Source organism: Triturus cristatus, chromosome 1_1, assembly GCF_964204655.1.
Source record: "Triturus cristatus chromosome 1_1, aTriCri1.1, whole genome shotgun sequence".
NCBI classification, from domain to species: Eukaryota; Metazoa; Chordata; class Amphibia; order Caudata; family Salamandridae; genus Triturus; species Triturus cristatus.
The window spans coordinates 126,652,150-126,669,990 of NC_140579.1; the positions used below are offsets into that span (position 1 = coordinate 126,652,150).

The following is a 17,841-nucleotide window of genomic DNA, read 5'->3' on the forward strand; positions in this document are numbered from 1 at the left end:
TTTTGTTTACCTCTTCTAGATGTTTTTTGAGGGCACTCGGTGTTTCATAGCTCTTTAAACAAACTTGTATTTCTTGAATTTCAATTTTCTGTTCTTGTGCTAATCTGCCAGCTGTCTTAATTATTAGCACAAGCCAATCTCGTGTGCAATGCCAACTTATTAATGACCAATCTTTTTTAAAAATCTTGTCATGTTGAAAAATGTATGGTTCATTTCTTACTATTAGCCCATTAGGTGCCGCATTGCTTTTAAGATATTCAGTCATGAGGAGACCGTGGAGGGCTGTTTTTATCAGGGTGCGCCTTAATTGTTCTAACTCGTCCCAGTCATTGTTTGTAGGTACTGGATCTGGTGTATTTAGCCCCTCGAAGTTGTTCAATGAGGCTATGATGCTGTCTATCTCTTCTTCCGAGAAGGTTAGGCCTGTGTTTTTGACATTCCTGTGGTTGGTCTGTTATAACCTGGTGTGTATGTTCTGTTTATGTGATCTCGGTTAAGGGTGTTCTATCAAAGATGAGAGGAGGATGTTTTATCTCTCTAGAAACATGAAGTTTAGATTCAGTGGTGAACCAAACTCCCACAGCTGTACGCTGTCAAGAATAATCAAAAAAATCAAAGTAGGGAGTGAAGAGGAAAAAGGTAGAATCGTCCTCCTCTTGATACTGTTATCAAGCATAGGGATTCTACCATGTATTATGTGAATATATATGCACCCATGTGTGTGCTGCTATTTTTATTTTTATTTGAAGTGTTTAGTCATGCGTGAAAAATGGTGCAAAAGGATCAGAGCTCCTTCTCTCAATTTGTGGGAAGGGCAATGTTTCAAAAAAGTGTAAAATACCCCTCACTTAATGAAACCTGATTCAGTGTCATGCTTCATCATTGGGGTCTTCCCGCCCCTCTACGGGACGGGGCGTGCTACGACTTATGTAGATGCAGGAGCACTTTATTCAGTGATTGGGGAGTATGTGTAGTGCGTGGGATCATGAAAAGAAAATGTGAGATGGTTAAAAATTCTCTGGCTAGTGGAACGAAAATACTTTATTGTCTTCCCTGGCTAAGAATAGTAAAAAGGAAGTATATGTACACTCCTATTGTGCCCCAAAAGGTTACAGATTAATGTTCACAGCATTGAACAACTTCGAGGGGCTAAATACACCAGATCCAGTACCTACAAACAATGACTGGGACGAGATAGAACAACTAAGGCGCACCCAGATAAAAAAAGCCCTCCACTGTCTCCTCATGACTGAATATCTTAAAAGCAATGCGGCACCTAATTGGCTAATAGTAAGAAATGAACCATGCATTTTTCAACATGACAAGATTTTTAAAAAAGATTGGTCATTAATAAATTGGCATTGCACACGAGATTGGCTTGTGCTAATAATTAAGACAGCTGGCAGATTAGCACAAGAACAGAAAATTGAAATTCAAGAAATACAAGTTCGTTTTAAAGAGCTATGAAACACCGAGTGCCCTCAAAAAACATCTAGAAGAGGTAAACAAAACTCTCAATAATTTTGAAGTAACATTGAAACAGAGTGGTGGAGCAGGTAAAATGAAAGTTTTTGTATACCTTCTCTGTTTTGCATGAAAAATACTAATTTCGTAATCAATTTACATATTAACCTGTAATAATTGTTTGCAGTGGTATAATTAACCAACATTACACCTTAATACACACAAAGTACACGCGGGACCAAATGCAAATTGCATGGCAAATAATTCTAATGACTAATTGTGGTACGCATATTAACGATAGAATGTGTTATGTTAGAAATTGCATGATTTATGTTGCTTTATAGTGGTTTGCGTTCCCGGTGGGACGAAATGGTGAGTATTATTGCTTTAAATGTTGCTATAAGCTAGGAAAATACTAATATATAAAGGGATTAGTGTGGGTTTAAACATTAGAATCTTCATTTTCGTATATTAATTATTCTTTATGTTTGTTTCGCATAAGTTGGCATGATATTCAAAATGGAGTTTGGAAGTGGCCACCGTCGCGTGAGCGCGATGTCTACTGCGCAGACTCAGATGGCTCGGAAGATCTCCAGGCGTCCTTCGATCAGAGCACAGTGTTCCTCGTCAAGGATAGGAACGTGGAGGACAGCCAGAATTCAGCTAGAGGGAATGACAGAGAAAAACAATAACCACCTATAATTAGAGGTCAACATGTTGATACTTCGGACCTTTTCGCATGAGAACTTTATAAGCTAAAAGAATGACATAGTCGTTTCCCTGAGAACCCAGGAATATGAGAACAGCGGACCATATTACAATTTTGAAAGACTTAGCCAATCAGAGTATTCAGATTTTACAAATTGTTGCCGATTACTTTAGAAATTATTATAAAAGGGTAACTGTAGAAGAGGGTGTAGACTAAGACTAATGCGTCCAAGAAGGGTGTCCCGAACTTGCGTGATCGACTTGCTTGCACGATTGCCTGGTCCTTTGGATATCTTTGGGACTGTCGTGCCGAGCGAAAGGAACTTTTCTGGACTTATTTGGATATTAGCCTGCATTCGATGGGGACGATTTCATCTGAAGGGATTTGATCTATGCAGAGCTAACAGGGTTAGAGAAAGGGTCCCCGATATCAAGAATTAGGTAAATATAATTGTCATGCTAAATTATGCTGTATAATCATATTTGGTTTCTGTGTTGACCGAAATGCTGATTATAGAAATGAAAGCAAATTGATTAGATAAACTAAACATTGATTAACAGAAAATGAGTTTGTGATTTTTTAAGTAAGGTATTGATGAAAGATTCTGAAGCTTTAAATGTGTTTTAGCTGGTTCTAAATCACCATCAACCAGTCCAACTAATTGGTCCGTCGACCAAGTAGTGGAGTGCCTTGATGTTAAGGTTAGGATTCTATAGGTACTGATGTAAATTATGTACATATTGTAACGAATTTCCTTTCCTATAGGTAATAAGGTACACCCACATGTCCAGCGCTTCTTTCCTCCTGTGTGCAGATTCGAAGTGAGACGTATGAGTGTTGGTGTTATGGGCCCCACCAAAGAATGCTTGTGTGAATGAGTAAGCGTGATGACGGGTCTGTGACGCAGGGAGGATATGTAAATTTGCCCTTTTCCGCTGGAGCAAGAGCAAGTACCAGAAACTAAAAAAAGATGTTACCCGTTTCAGCCATGTGAGGATCTATCCATACATATGAGATGATTACAAACCTCAGGAGAACCGTCACGAAAGGACAACTGATGAGGATTGATCTGATTCAGGATCCAGTGGATCTGACTCAAGTAAAGGGAAATACCAACAATACCGAGGTGGGAGGCGCAACAACAGACGTCCTTGGTTCCACGGCCAAAGAGGATGGGGACATTACCAGGGCCCACCTCCATACCCCATGCACCCCTTAGGGCCTCCGATATACCCACATCAACAAGGAGCCTACCCTCAATGGAACTACCCTCTGCAGGATTACCCCTTCTATGAACAGCCCTATTTTTTAGGACTACGCCAAGGGAGAAACAGAGGGAGGAACCGGAGAGGGAACAATGTTCACTGGGCTCCACAAAACAAAGAACTAATCCGGATGGCAACAAGGAGCATGATGGGGGCCTCATCCAGCAAGAAATGAATCTGGTAGTCAACCTTACAAACCACATTCTAACACCGGCACATATCAGAGTCCTAGAAAAAGGATTAGGCTTTGTACCAACGGCAAAGTTGGATAAAATCCAATTATGCAAAGAGATGAAAGAATTCATGAGGACACTTAAGTTACAAATCTTTTTCAAAGAAAAACAAAATGACCAGCAGGATGGAGACACTGGTTTGAGACCAAAATCTAGTTTCACTCCACCTGAAGCCAATCTACCAGTAGAAGTGATCGCCTTTGAAAAAGCTGTCATGAAAGATCTGGAAGAAATAGAGCCATCAACCAACAGGGTCTTTCACAATATCACCAGAGAGGAAAATGAGGCACTCAGAGAACTAGCAAACAACCCGGAATTGGTAATAAAACCAGCCGATAAAGTAGGGGCGATAGCTGAGAAGTATGACCAAGAGTGCCTACGCCTCCTCCACGATGAAAGGAACTACGAGGTCCTCAACCAGGTCCCCACGGAGCAAATACGAGTGAAAATAGCAAGTATGGTGGAAGAGGCACGATCACATGGGTGGATATCTAAAAAGGAAGGGGATTTTCTAACCACGACTCCGCCAAGAACACCTTACCTGTACACTATACCAAAAATCCACAAACATATGGTCTCCCCACCGGGATGCCCAATTGTGTCTGGAATTGGATCCATTTTGGAACCAGTCTCCAAATTTGCAGACGCTTTCTTAAGACCACTTGTACAACAAACTTCCACGTACCTGAAAGACACCAAAGACGTCCTGCAATTATTAGAAGGGCAAACATTTGACCCAGAAAAAGAATTATTGATAAGTTGTGATATGGAGAGCTTATATACGAGCCTTCCCCACAACGAGACCCTAAACATCATAGAAGATGTCCTGTTCGACACCGATTGGGACTACCAGACACCAAGAAACATGATTATAGAATGCTGCCAATTGGCACTCAAAGAAATTTCGTTGAATACCGGAACACTCTTTATTTGCAAAAACACGGGATCATCTGGGAAGGAGATGAACCCACCGCCAGACGTTTCCTAACATGGTTGAACTGCCAAGACCAATTTTTGAGATTCACAAGCACTATCTCAATTGAAAAACTTGTCTTCCTTCATCTAAACATATATGCAAAAGAGGGAAAACTAACAACTACTACTCATTTCAAAGAAACCTCCAAAAATGGCCTACTATTGTACAATAGCTTCCACCCTCGACATCTCCGTTATAACCTCCTTTATGGGCAATTCCCACGCCTACGAAGGAACTGCACAGAAATCGAAGATTTCAAAAAACAATCAAACAATCTGAAAAAGAAACTGAAAAAACGCCAATATCCTAAAAAGGTGATTGATAATGCATACAAAAGGGCACGCAACAATTGCAGAGACAGCCTTTTGGAACCCAAAATCCATAAGGAGGAAGAGAACCGCCCAGTATGTATAACAACTTTCAACACAAAATCCAATGGTATCACAAAAATAGTAAACAAACACTGGCGAATCCTCAACAGTGGAAGCATCAATCTACCAAAACCTATCTTCTCTCATAGAAGAGGTAAGAGTATAGGTGATTTGGTGGTACACACCAGACCAAAAGAAAGAAGAGAAGAACAGACAATGCAAACCACTTTAATGCCCCCAATCTCTGGGCATCATCCCTGTGGAATGTGCAATGTGTGCAAACTAACTAAGAAAAGCAAAGAAATCTTATTCCATGATGGAACCAAATGGGACCAAAGAAGATTCACAACATGCAATTAAAAAAATGTGGTTTACCTGATCACTTGCCCGTGTCTTTTGGAATACGTAGGAATGACCACACGCCCTGTCAAGGTAAGGATAGGGGAACACAAAAGTAACATTAAATGCAAAAAGAGTACCACCAAAATGGCAGCCCATTTTTTGGAAGTGGGAAGATCTCTCGTGGACAGTAATCAAACAAATCCAAAACAAAAGGTATTTGTTCGAAAAAGAACAACGGTGGGTGTTCCGTTTGAGGACGCATGAGAAAGGCCTGAACGATGAGATTCCTTGGAACCAGCTCTGATGTATACAAAATCTAACCCATGAATCCCCTGGCACCTAATGATCAACCAAAACGTTGCCAGACTCATAAGGAGTATACATTACTACAATCACCTCCATAACTAATACTGAACAAAGAGGAGGTTTATGCCCTTGGAAACTGGGTTTCTTCCTTTTTCTTCTTTTTTAGAGAAACTATAATTTTTGAAACCTGAGTGTACACACACTCTATTTTTAAATATACATGGTTTTTGCTTTTCAATCCTTATCCTCTGACAGGAAGAATTTTCCAGTTAATATTTTTCCAGCCTCGAGCGTTCTACTGCTGGGATTTATTCTTTACCTTTTTTACCATAAGGTTTTCTATTTTTCATTATTTGCGCCCCCGTGATTTTTAAAAAAACCCACACACATGAATGCACGTCTGCGATGTCTCTAGCATAAAAATGTGTTTTTCTTTATGTTTAATAATTCCTTTGAATTCAACCTCCATTTGGCTGCCTTTTGAAACTCCTTCAAAGTAAGCCTCAAAACAAACAAATATATGCTTGCTTTTTCAACTGATTCAATGTTAATCCTTCCAACAGGACGTGGATCAAAATGAACCCTGTTTTGGGTCCATTTACCGGCGGCCATCTTTAAAACTTCCAATGTCTAGTGTTTTTTCAACAGATTCAGTGTTAATCGTTCCAACAGGAAGTGGATCAAAATGAACCCTGTTTTGGGTCTATTTACCGGCGGCCATCTTTAAAATGTCAAGGTCCAGTGTTTCCAGCCACACCCGTTTCCTATCAAGCATGCCTCCTTGCACTTTAAAAGACCGGGCTTTGGCAAACCTCAGTTAGGTTCCGACGAGCCACGAGAAGGTACTTCCTTTGGTGATCACGCTCCTTCCAGCATGTAAGTAGGACAATGGCATGTCCTTAAAAAAGCCAAAGAGACCACGCTTGTTTGTTTAAAAAACCACCCTGGCGTTAAAACCTTGTTTTTCCTTCTGTTCTTTTAAAATACCCACAGTGTCTATTTGAAGGTTACCTACACTGCTCGTGTGAGCTCGTGTGAGCTCATGGAGCGATAACAATAAAATTCTAAAGTATGTATTATTATGGCACGTCCTTTTGAGAGCATGAATACCATTTTTTTAAAATAAAAAAAGGCACACCATGAAAATCACAGTTTAAAAAGGACGAGTGCACAGACTTTTGCCAAACATCTCCCATTTTTTTCAAGGCTCGTCATGGGAGTATGAATGCGCGTGCTCGTTTGCTGTGAACATTAATCTGTAACCTTTTGGGGCACAATAGGAGTGTACATATACTTCCTTTATGTATGAATGTATTGTAACATAAGATGTATCTTGCTAGGAGATACATATGTGTGATAGAATGTTGAGTAAATATGATACTGGGCACTAGAAATCACAAGGAGTGTTCTTTTAGATGATTTATGAGTGGAGGATATTTACCAAATGGTACCATTACCTACAACAGAGTTGCACAAGAGAAATATATCACAAAAAAGCTTAAAACTTTCCACGTGATGGTGATGTGAATAGATAAAGATAAATGATAAAAGCCATGATTTATCCAAAATATTTTTCTTTTCAGGTTCTTAAGATATACAAGTAGTATATTTTTCTACTCCCATAACAGGGAACAAAGGACAGTGTTTGTGACTATCAGGCACATTTATTCTATCACCCATTGAGGTGTAACAGGGATCGGTTTTTTGGTCCTAAGGAAGAAAGTCAAGGGGATGGCTTCTGAAACACGTCGACCTTGTAGGAGGTGACTCATTATAGTAAACCATCTACACCTCCCCACTTTAACTATTATCATCCAGGGAAGACAAAGTATTTTCGTTCCACTAGCCAGAGAATTTTTAACCATCTCACATTTGATTTTCAGGATCCCACGCACTACACATACTCACCAATCACTGAATAAAGTGCTCCTGCATCTACGTAATTCGTAGCATGACCAGTCCCGTAGAGGGGCGGGAAGACCCCAATGATGAAGCATGACACTGAATCAGGTTTCAGTGTGTGAGGGGTATTTTACAATTTTTTAAAACATTGCCCTTCCCACAAATTGAGAGGAGTTCTGATCCTTTTGCACCATTTTTCACGTATGACTAAACACTTCAAATAAAAATAGCAGCACACACATGGGTGCATATATATTCACATAATACATGGTAGAATCCGTATGTTAGTCAATCTCTTCCTCAGTCAAGGCTCCCTCCCTGTTGCCCTCAAATCAGGACAGGATACCCCTCTTCTAAAAAAAAAACCCCTGCTGATGCGAACGACCTCAACAACTTCCGCCCTATCACCAACCTCACTTTTCTTTCGAAAATCACTGAAAAATGTGTTGCGAAACAACTTTCCTTACATATTATGGACAATAATCTCCTCTACGTTTTCCAGTCTGGCTTCATCCAAAATTACAGCACTGAAACAGCCCTGCTGCAAGTGATTGATGATGCGCTGCATATACTCGACTCTGGGGAATCGTGTCTTCTGATTCTTCTAGACCTCTCTGCAGCCTTTGAGACTGTTAATCATAGCACCCTCCTCAACACTTTTCAACAGAGAAAGAGATTGGATGGCACAGTGCTTAAATGGTTTGCCTCTTTCCTCTCGGACAGATCCCAAATGATCAAGATAGCGAACAGTCTTTCATCTCCATTGGCTGTAGGACAAGGCATCCCTCAATGTTCTATCCTGGCACCCACTTTGTTTAATCTCTACCTGGAACCATTAGGGAACCTCCTAAGCAAATCTGGGATCCATTACCATCCTTATGCGGATGACACTCAAATCTACCTCAAGGTGTCTTCCGCACACGATCTCTCACTACTCAAGTCTACTCTCAACTCCATTCACAACTGGATGTTAGCTCACCAACTCATTCTAAATCCCGCCAAAACTGAAATCCTCCTCCTTTCTACCTCTCTCTCACCTCCTCCTGTTCGATCTTGGATGGATCAGATGAACCTACTCAACAACAAACCCATCATTGTCGACAAAGCTAATTCCCTAGGTGTCATTCTTGACAGAAGACTCAACCTAATCTCCCACATCAACTCTATTGCTAAGAACGCACGTTACCAGTTGCGCCTTCTATGGGGGATCCGTCGGTTCTTCCCGGAGAAAGACTTAAAAACCTTGGTACAATCTCTGGTTCTCTCAAAGCTGGATTATTGAAATTCTCTTCTGACAAGCCTACCCAAATCCCACCTCTCCCCTCTCAAATCCATCCGCCATTCGAAAGCTCGCTTCATTTCAGGGTCTAAACAAAGTGAGCACGTCACTCCTATCCTGTCCTCTCTTCGATGGCTTCCGATTGAGGCAAGATCTATGTAGTGATCAAGTCCACGCAGGTTGAGGTGATTCAAAGAGGTTTTATTGAAGATAGTACAAGATCACAGGGAGACCCCACCAGGAGCAGCCATCAAGCTGCTCAGCCCACTCAACTGTGTCTTCTCTGACTGAACCATAACATTCTAAACAGCATCATCAAAGTAACATTCCATTGGTGGTATTTACTAAAGTCAGGATATAACATATCCCCCTTTCTTATATGGAAAAACAAAAAGAAAACTGATAAAGGTTCAAGAGAACAAGAAAGATTTTAAAACAACTGAAAGAAACAACCTATCCTCCCTTCTACAAAGAAAAAGGAAGGACACGAAAACGCCAATGACAACCTCCCAAACACACCAGCTGGCCAGACAAGTTCTCCAAGAAGAGGGGAAAAAGAAAAGAAACAACGTTGAGATGAACTCAGACACACACAAGAAGAGACAAAAAAAAACGGGAAACAAGCACGCACGACAAAAAATGAAGAAAGAGGCACTGTAAATGACAAAAAGTTAAGAAATAAGAGGAAAACTGAATACATGACAGATAGAAAAATACAAAAAAAAACAACAACAAAAAAAACCCAACTAAAACCCTCTAAGATATTAATAAAGTGAGATAATAAAGACATTACGATATTAACATTACGCTGCAAAACGTAATATGGAGTTGACATTTGTAGCATAGCTGTAATGGGACTTTGACCCATACAACACGCCTGTAAGGGAACAAGTGACTATAAATAAAAGCAAGGTAGTCAATGTCAAGAACAGTATATGGGTCAGGACCCATAGAATCTCCGATCAGCATGTGGAAATTAGAGAACGTTAACCAGATAATATAGGTGTGAACTCATGACTAAACCCTAGGAAAGAAATCGTTAACAAATGCAAAATGTTTCTAATTTATGCATAAATGTGCTAAATGTACTAAAACCCATTGCAAACGTACAATGTAGAACAACTGAACTAATCGTACAATCCTATGAAGGATAAAATGGAGAAAACAAACTGTAATGTGAATATGACAAATGAAACAATGGACTCCAAAAGTGAGAACTTCGGGTCCTTGAACGCACAATGTAAATCCAAGAAAATAATTGTACAACTGAAACCAATTACAGTCCCAGAGTAGGGAAGAAAAAAGCATGCCAAATGGACTCTTGACAGTGAACACTTGCATATATCCTCTGAGAGAGGGGAAAACAGAATAATGTAATGGACTCTTGACGGCGTTTACCAACTTGGCGTATACCTAGGGTCCATGGACAATAGTGTTGAAGTCAGACCAGTGATCCACGCCGGTGAGCGACTACTCACCCGAGCTTTAGAAAGCACAAGATACCCTGGAAGTGCCATATCACACTCAGATGGAGCAAGAACATGACAGGTCAGAAAGTCCAGATTATACATCGCATGACTCCACGTGATAACTGACTTGGATCCAGTTTAGTTAAGACAGACAGTCGAAGACAGTTACGCTTGTGAAAGTATACATTCCAGAATGAGTCCCTCGACGACGGTTGCTTGACATGCAGTTGAGGAAGAAACGGCGGGTAGTGTGTCGTAACCGGGCACCATCTGAAATGGTTAAACTCGGTTGAGGCAACGTTCTTGAGTTGTTGGTTGAGGCAGCGTTGTTCGAGGAAATGATGCCCACAGTGTTGCAGCATATGGATCCCTTCTGCCAACCGTAAGATGGCGCCACGCACCCTACGTCGAGCCGGATGTCTCGCGGTACATCTGTGTGTGCGGGATCGCAGGGAAGACAAAGGAGCATGAGACAAGTACCATGGAGACCTCACGGGACCGAAATAGGAGGTAAGAGCGCGTTCTGCTCCAACTGCGCGTGACATACTTTTGAAAAAGCAACATGGCAGTTGGGAAGAGCCTACAGAGAGAAGTCTCAAAAGGCGGCCATCAACCACAGACACAATAGCCTGAACTATAAAAACTCGCAAAACACCAGCGGCGCCTATTGCCGACAGTGTCCTGATGCGAACAAAGTCCAAGTTCAGTGAAACGTTCACCATCCAGGGTCCTTAACAAGCCCCTCAGACACTCCCCGCTACAGTATGACCACATAAGCAAACATAGTAAATGTAAATGTATGCGTCTTGTAAAGCGCACTGCTGCCCTGAGGCGTCCTGGCGCTGTAGACCGCTGGGGAACCCGTCCTGGCTATCCCTGTGAGATGGTCCCTCCTGGGTATCTCCAAGGTGAAACCAGGCATCCCCGGGCGAATGTGGGGGACCGTTGTGGAGATGAGGCAAGCTAATGCCTAGAGTTGCTGAGTGTGATCCCTGGTTAGAGTAGGCACCGAGGCGAGAATTATCGAGTCCGCTGGCCCTGGTCCACGATCCTGCCGCGTCGGGAATTGAACCCTGGTCCCGGGCCATCCTCTGCTTCCGGGTCTGCTGCCTCTAACCAGTGAGCCACACCAATCCACAGTGCACAATACAGTGCATATCTCTAACGATAGAGTTGACTTAACGATGTAGGATGTCCACTTGCCTCTCGCACTGCCAAAACTAATCAAACAGTTTCTGTGCGAGCGCAGGTCGAGTCACACCACACTAACTATGCGAAACGCACACTTCAGGTGTACAGGTACACAGTTCCAAAGTAGGAGGACTTAGCAGCAGTAGCATTGGAAAGACACCTTTTCAAAGTTGTATGTTGAATAAATCAGATCACTTGAAGCTGCAGCAACTATAGAAAGCGCAGGATTGTAGAGCAGTGCAGGACACTTTAATGGAACAGATATCCAGATAGAAGAGAAACCATGGTGGGCGCACACATGAAAAGACACACTTCTGCACCAGACAGTGTAGACGTCGATGTGTGGCACTGAAGACAGTAAGAACAAGAAACTGAGGAACATATTGTAGCTCCAATACCGGCAGCACAGCCATTTCCATGAGTCCAATCAATTAAATACTGTTATTCTTCTTAAACTCTTCCATTAATCCTATACTTTTTGCTCCGTTTTTTCGAATAATCTTCTATTCATTTTACTCATTGCATTTGTATAGAGGATTGCTCATTTAAACACAGGAGGCCAGATGGTATCCAAATGCCACGATTTTTATTGAAAAACCCAATGCATTTCGGGATTAAATCCCTTCTTCAGGGGTATCTACAATACAAAACATTAATGAAAATTAACATTATTGTAGGACTTCAACTTCCCTTTCAAAAACACACCTCTTGTACTCTTTATAAAAGATGTCAATAATACATGCTGCGTTAATCACCCCACTCGTTTAAGCCACACCAGATGTTATGGAAGAAGCGTAAAAACACACCAGTTATTCCCTCCCAAATACGACATGGGACTTTAGCCTGCCTGCTGAATCCTTCCCAACTCCTGACCTTCACCTTCCTTTCGCTGCCCCTCCTTCCGTTTAAACAGAAGATATTAAAGCTGCCCCAAACAATGCTGCCTTGCTCCGCTTACCGTGGCAGACAAAGTGATCCATGAAGGACAGAAAACTGCATAACTACTCTCGCTGCCAGCTTAATTCAACAACAGCGTGTTCCACATCATTAGATTTTAAAACCGTGCACGACGCACCTCTTTTCTCCTTGCAGCAAAGAACACACTTGCTTCCCGGCTGGTTTTTGTACTCTCTATAGCACAGCATTAGCTACAGGTGCTCAAACTAATTACTGACATCACGAAGGTTCCCAGCTAATCCACATCGCACCTATCACCATTGGATCCCTCCCACTTACTCCAGCAACTACATTGCCCACAACCCAGCGCGATACTTCCATAACGTAAATCGCTTGTGTCCCATATTTTCAGTGCTAAACCTGAAACATAAGAACAAACATCACATCGGCATAGAAATGACATTCACACACGAACTGACAACCTCAGACAAGTGGAGGAAACTTGTTATAACAGAAAGATTGAAGTCCATCGGGATAGTTCGAAGCTGCTTAGTTGTCATTGACTAAACGTGACAAAAAAACACTCCTGTGTCTATGGTCTCTATTTCAATCCGTTGTTTTTAAATCAAAGAATCTTTCACTTAATTAGGATTCTAAAAATACTTTCGTGGGTGCAAACTCGCAAGAGGACGGTAATTTGGTACAACAAAACAACAAGTAGCGCGATGCACACCAAGACAGTAAAACAGGCTTACCCTCACTGAAGGCACAGTACAGAACACGGACTTTGTCAGGCTTACCCTCACTGAAGGCACAGCATGCAGACGGTGGCAGGCTTGAAGAGTGTCAGGCTTACCCTCACTGAAGGCACAGCATACAGACGGTGGCAGGCTTGAAGAGTGTCAGGCTTACCCTCACTGAAGGCACAGCATACAGACGGTGGCAGGCTTGAAGAGTGTCAGGCTTACCCTCACTGAAGGCACAGCATGCAGACGGTGGCAGGCTTGAAGAGTGTCAGGCTTACCCTCACTGAAGGCACAGCATGCAGACGGTGGCAGGCTTGAAGAGTGTCAGGCTTACCCTCACTGAAGGCACAGCATGCAGACGGTGGCAGGCTTGAAGAGTGTCAGGCTTACCCTCACTGAAGGCACAGCATGCAGACGGTGGCAGGCTTGAAGAGTGTCAGGCTTACCCTCACTGAAGGCACAGCATACAGACGGTGGCAGGCTTGAAGAGTGTCAGGCTTACCCTCACTGAAGGCACAGCATACAGACGGTGGCAGGCTTGAAGAGTGTCAGGCTTACCCTCACTGAAGGCACAGCATGCAGACGGTGGCAGGCTTGAAGAGTGTCAGGCTTACCCTCACTGAAGGCACAGCATGCAGACGGTGGCAGGCTTGAAGAGTGTCAGGCTTACCCTCACTGAAGGCACAGCATACAGACGGTGGCAGGCTTGAAGAGTGTCAGGCTTACCCTCACTGAAGGCACAGCATACAGACGGTGGCAGGCTTGAAGAGTGTCAGGCTTACCCTCACTGAAGGCACAGCATGCAGACGGTGGCAGGCTTGAAGAGTGTCAGGCTTACCCTCACTGAAGGCACAGCATACAGACGGTGGCAGGCTTGAAGAGTGTCAGGCTTACCCTCACTGAAGGCACAGCATGCAGACGGTGGCAGGCTTGAAGAGTGTCAGGCTTACCCTCACTGAAGGCACAGCATACAGACGGTGGCAGGCTTGAAGAGTGTCAGGCTTACCCTCACTGAAGGCACAGCATACAGACGGTGGCAGGCTTGAAGAGTGTCAGGCTTACCCTCACTGAAGGCACAGCATGCAGACGGTGGCAGGCTTGAAGAGTGTCAGGCTTACCCTCACTGAAGGCACAGCATACAGACGGTGGCAGGCTTGAAGAGTGTCAGGCTTACCCTCACTGAAGGCACAGCATGCAGACGGTGGCAGGCTTGAAGAGTGTCAGGCTTACCCTCACTGAAGGCACAGCATACAGACGGTGGCAGGCTTGAAGAGTGTCAGGCTTACCCTCACTGAAGGCACAGCAGAGAACACGGACTTTGGCAGGCTTACCCTCACTGAAGGCACAGCATAAGACGCAGACGTTGGCAGGCGCAGACATTGGCAGGCTTACCCTGGCTGAAGGCACAGCACAAAGCGTAGACGTTAGTAAGTAGCCTTGGCACAGCACAGAACAACTGGCAGACTGCTGTGGGCGGCCGATGGGAGGTCACTGGTGGGGTCAAGGATGCCAGTTGAAAGTAGATGCTTAGCTTGAGTAGCTGTAAAGTCTGTACTGGAAGTCGCTTGAGGTTTGAAGAGGTGATAGATGTGGGTTCTTTTGAAGATCGTCGGCAAAAATTGTAGTGATCAAGTCCACGCAGGCAAAACTGCCTGCATCACACACAAAGCCTTACACATGTCCTCCCCTCGTTACCTGGCGAATAAATTGAAATTGTCCGGTGGCTCTCGACCTTCTCACAATGCGGAAAAGCTTCTGCTTGAGCCCCTCATCTTCAAAAGGGAAAGTTCGATGGCACAATCCTGCTCATGCAATGTGGTGAGAATCTGGAACTTGCTTCCCCCATTGCTCCATGCCACCTCCTCTACCCGGATCTTCAAAGCTGAGCTCAAATCTCTTCTCTTCCAAAGACACTTTCAGAACTAATACTTTCATTCTCAGGCCCCTCTAGGAAGTTCGCTCTTCATTGTAAATTTGTACTTTTTCCTGTACATTCCTCACCCATGCGTGCTGTGTTGGATTTTGTGTTTGTGGACCCTTCATTTTAAGTCTCCTGTTTATCTTTGTAATGTTCTATTTTGTAACACTTTTCTCTTGTAACGTAACTGGCTCTATTGTACAGCGCTCTGACACCTACGGGTAATGTCTGCACTTTATAAAAATGCACTAAATAAATATATTAAAAATAAAAAATTGTCCTGGTGTCACCAGGGCTTTAAGTGGACGTTTTTCCAATATTATATACAAGCCATAGTTGCTGCTTATTTATCTTATGCAACTAGCAACCACTGACAAAGCCAATAGTCCTGACTTGTAGGTATGATGTGACTTATTGTATCAAATATCTGGACGCAATAACAGGAACAGCAAAATACAAATCGGGCGGTACACTGTGCTAAACACAGATTTTTAGTTTATGTGTTTTAAAGCCACGCCCTTAATTACATTGACCACGCCCCTTTGAGAGACACCCCAGTTTTTTCATCCCGCTTATAGCCCTGCTCATGCCTCTCTCTCCTTAAACCCCGTGCCCTTGTTAGCCTCTTCCACTCTTTCAAACGTCCTCCCCGAACCTCTCCTTAATACCCATTTTTCATCCTGGTTCATTGCGAACGCATATCTTTGCATGCCTGCCAGTCTCTCTTCAAACCTCCTCTCCGTTGCTCTGCTTTCCCCATTCTTGAGCCCTGCTCTAGTGGAGTCCCTTTGATATTATTCGGTCTGGCATTAGGCAATACCGCTTGATAAAATTATAGCATGATATACTTACTTACATGGGCTTTCAGCCAGATCTCGTCATTCACTGACAGCCAACACCAGACAGATCTACTTTGCCAATGCTTGTTATCATTTCCATCCTTTCCCAATTTTATCTTTCCTTCCCTTGTCTCCTTTTCCCCTGCTAGTCCACGATCGCCTTCATGTTCTTTACTTCCTAAAGCCCAATTTTTCTGAACCCAATTTTCGTGCTTCCACACTTCACTTCTAACCGCCTATGGTCCTTCAGTGTTCCGCGCATCCCCCATCTAGTTGTAACCTCTTCTGCCCCCCCTAGCTCCCTCTCTTCTTTCGCTACCTCCTAACCCTCTTCCTTCCTTTCCATGTCCACCCGTAACGTAGACTCCCATTCTTACATAATTGTGTAGTTTACTGCATTTTCTCTTCCTGATTTATTTCCCCTTTTCCTGTTTCCTTGCCCCTCTTTTGTTATCCAGCACCCCCATTCCTGCTTCCCACTCCATTTCTAAGATAGTCCTCCTTCATGACTACCTCTCTCACTCCCCCATCCTAAGCTCTATTCTTTATACCTCCCCCCTTTACCTTCCCTCTCCTTTTCAATTTGTACTCTCTTCCTAACCTCTCCACTTTCCCTATCTCCTTTCTCCTTTCTAAAACCATGCCCCCCCCTTCAGGGTCCTGTGAAGTTCCAGGCGTGCTTTATGACTGTGCAATACAATTATGTTGTGGGGCTTGATTCATGAATGCCCAGTCTTACTTGCTGAGTGCACCATCTAGAGCATGGTCGGGTGTGCGCATGTCTGAGATTAATGTAAAGGAGCACCTGCAGCTCATATATATGGGTCCATAGGGACAACGGACAACACCGAAGTAGGACACAGATTGGCTTGCAATGGAAGTTTGACAGTAACTGTGAGCACTTGCCAGGGAAAAGCAGAGTTGAGTTCACTAGATGACAGCAGAATACTCACGAACTAAGTACCTGTGTGTATCCCTAATTTATGGTTTCTGCAGCAATAAGACATGCATTGCATTGCATTGCCTAGCAGTCTGCTACATTTTATTATTCAGTTTGTCACAATCACGGACCAGGGCTGGTCCTAGGACTTGTGGGGACTTGGGCAAAGTGAAGATGTCAGGCCCCTCTACTTTGCATACAATGTGATGACACAGGAAGTGATGTCACAGGACTATATATGTTCTTTGGCATTGCTAAAGTGATCTAGTGTGGATATAAGTAACATGGATAAAAAGATGAATAGCCAAATGAAATAAGTCCATGCAGTTTAAAACTGCATTTTGTGTGTTTAGAGTAGTCACACTAGATGGAAAAGTTAGCCGAAGCGGAAACAAAGATAAATTCTCTCACGCCTTGTCTACTAATTGTTTCTAAGTTAGAGCACAGTATGAATCCCAATGTATTGAGGAAAATAAATTGAATGGCATCAGCCAAGTCACTTAAAAAATTAAGCAACAGGGTCTCTAGAGATAAAGTTGAGTTGAAATACATGTAGCTTTTCATTTTTAATTAAAGGTTTTATAAATCACAGGCTCAACACAAAAGAAGGGGGAGGAGGATAGCACCATACTCTGACCTCCTCAGGGTGAGTAGCAACACACAGAAAGAAGTAAGGCTACTGACATCGCAATTTTTATTGCGTGATAATCAAAGGTAAAAGTGTAGCAGAGCGCAATACTTTGTAAAAACTGCCCTCACCCACAACGAATTGTGGCATGCTTCATCATAGGGCCACTGGGATGCCTCGGTGCAGACCATCGCTTGAGGCGGTGCAATAGGGCGGGGAAGACAATACAAACACACAGAAAAGGAAAGGTATCCAAGAAAAAATGAGTGCAGATTATAAGTCTAAAACTAACCAAGGGATATACTCATAATAGTTTTATTCCTGGATGACCTTGTTAGGATTAAAAGGTAACTCCCTACCAAAGGA

The 17,841-nt window shown here is 43.1% G+C and overlaps 1 protein-coding gene across 1 annotated transcript in view; it reads right to left on the bottom strand.

The window, feature by feature from the left end:
- KLHDC8A (kelch domain containing 8A) overlaps positions 1–12,592 on the bottom strand; it is a 228,369-nt gene extending 215,777 nt beyond the window's left edge. Inside the window, exon 1 of the mRNA XM_085614222.1 lies at positions 12,466–12,592. The gene's annotated coding sequence lies outside the window, so the exon portion shown is untranslated. The remainder of the gene's footprint in view (positions 1–12,465) is intronic.
- Positions 12,593–17,841: the final 5,249 nt, after the last annotated feature.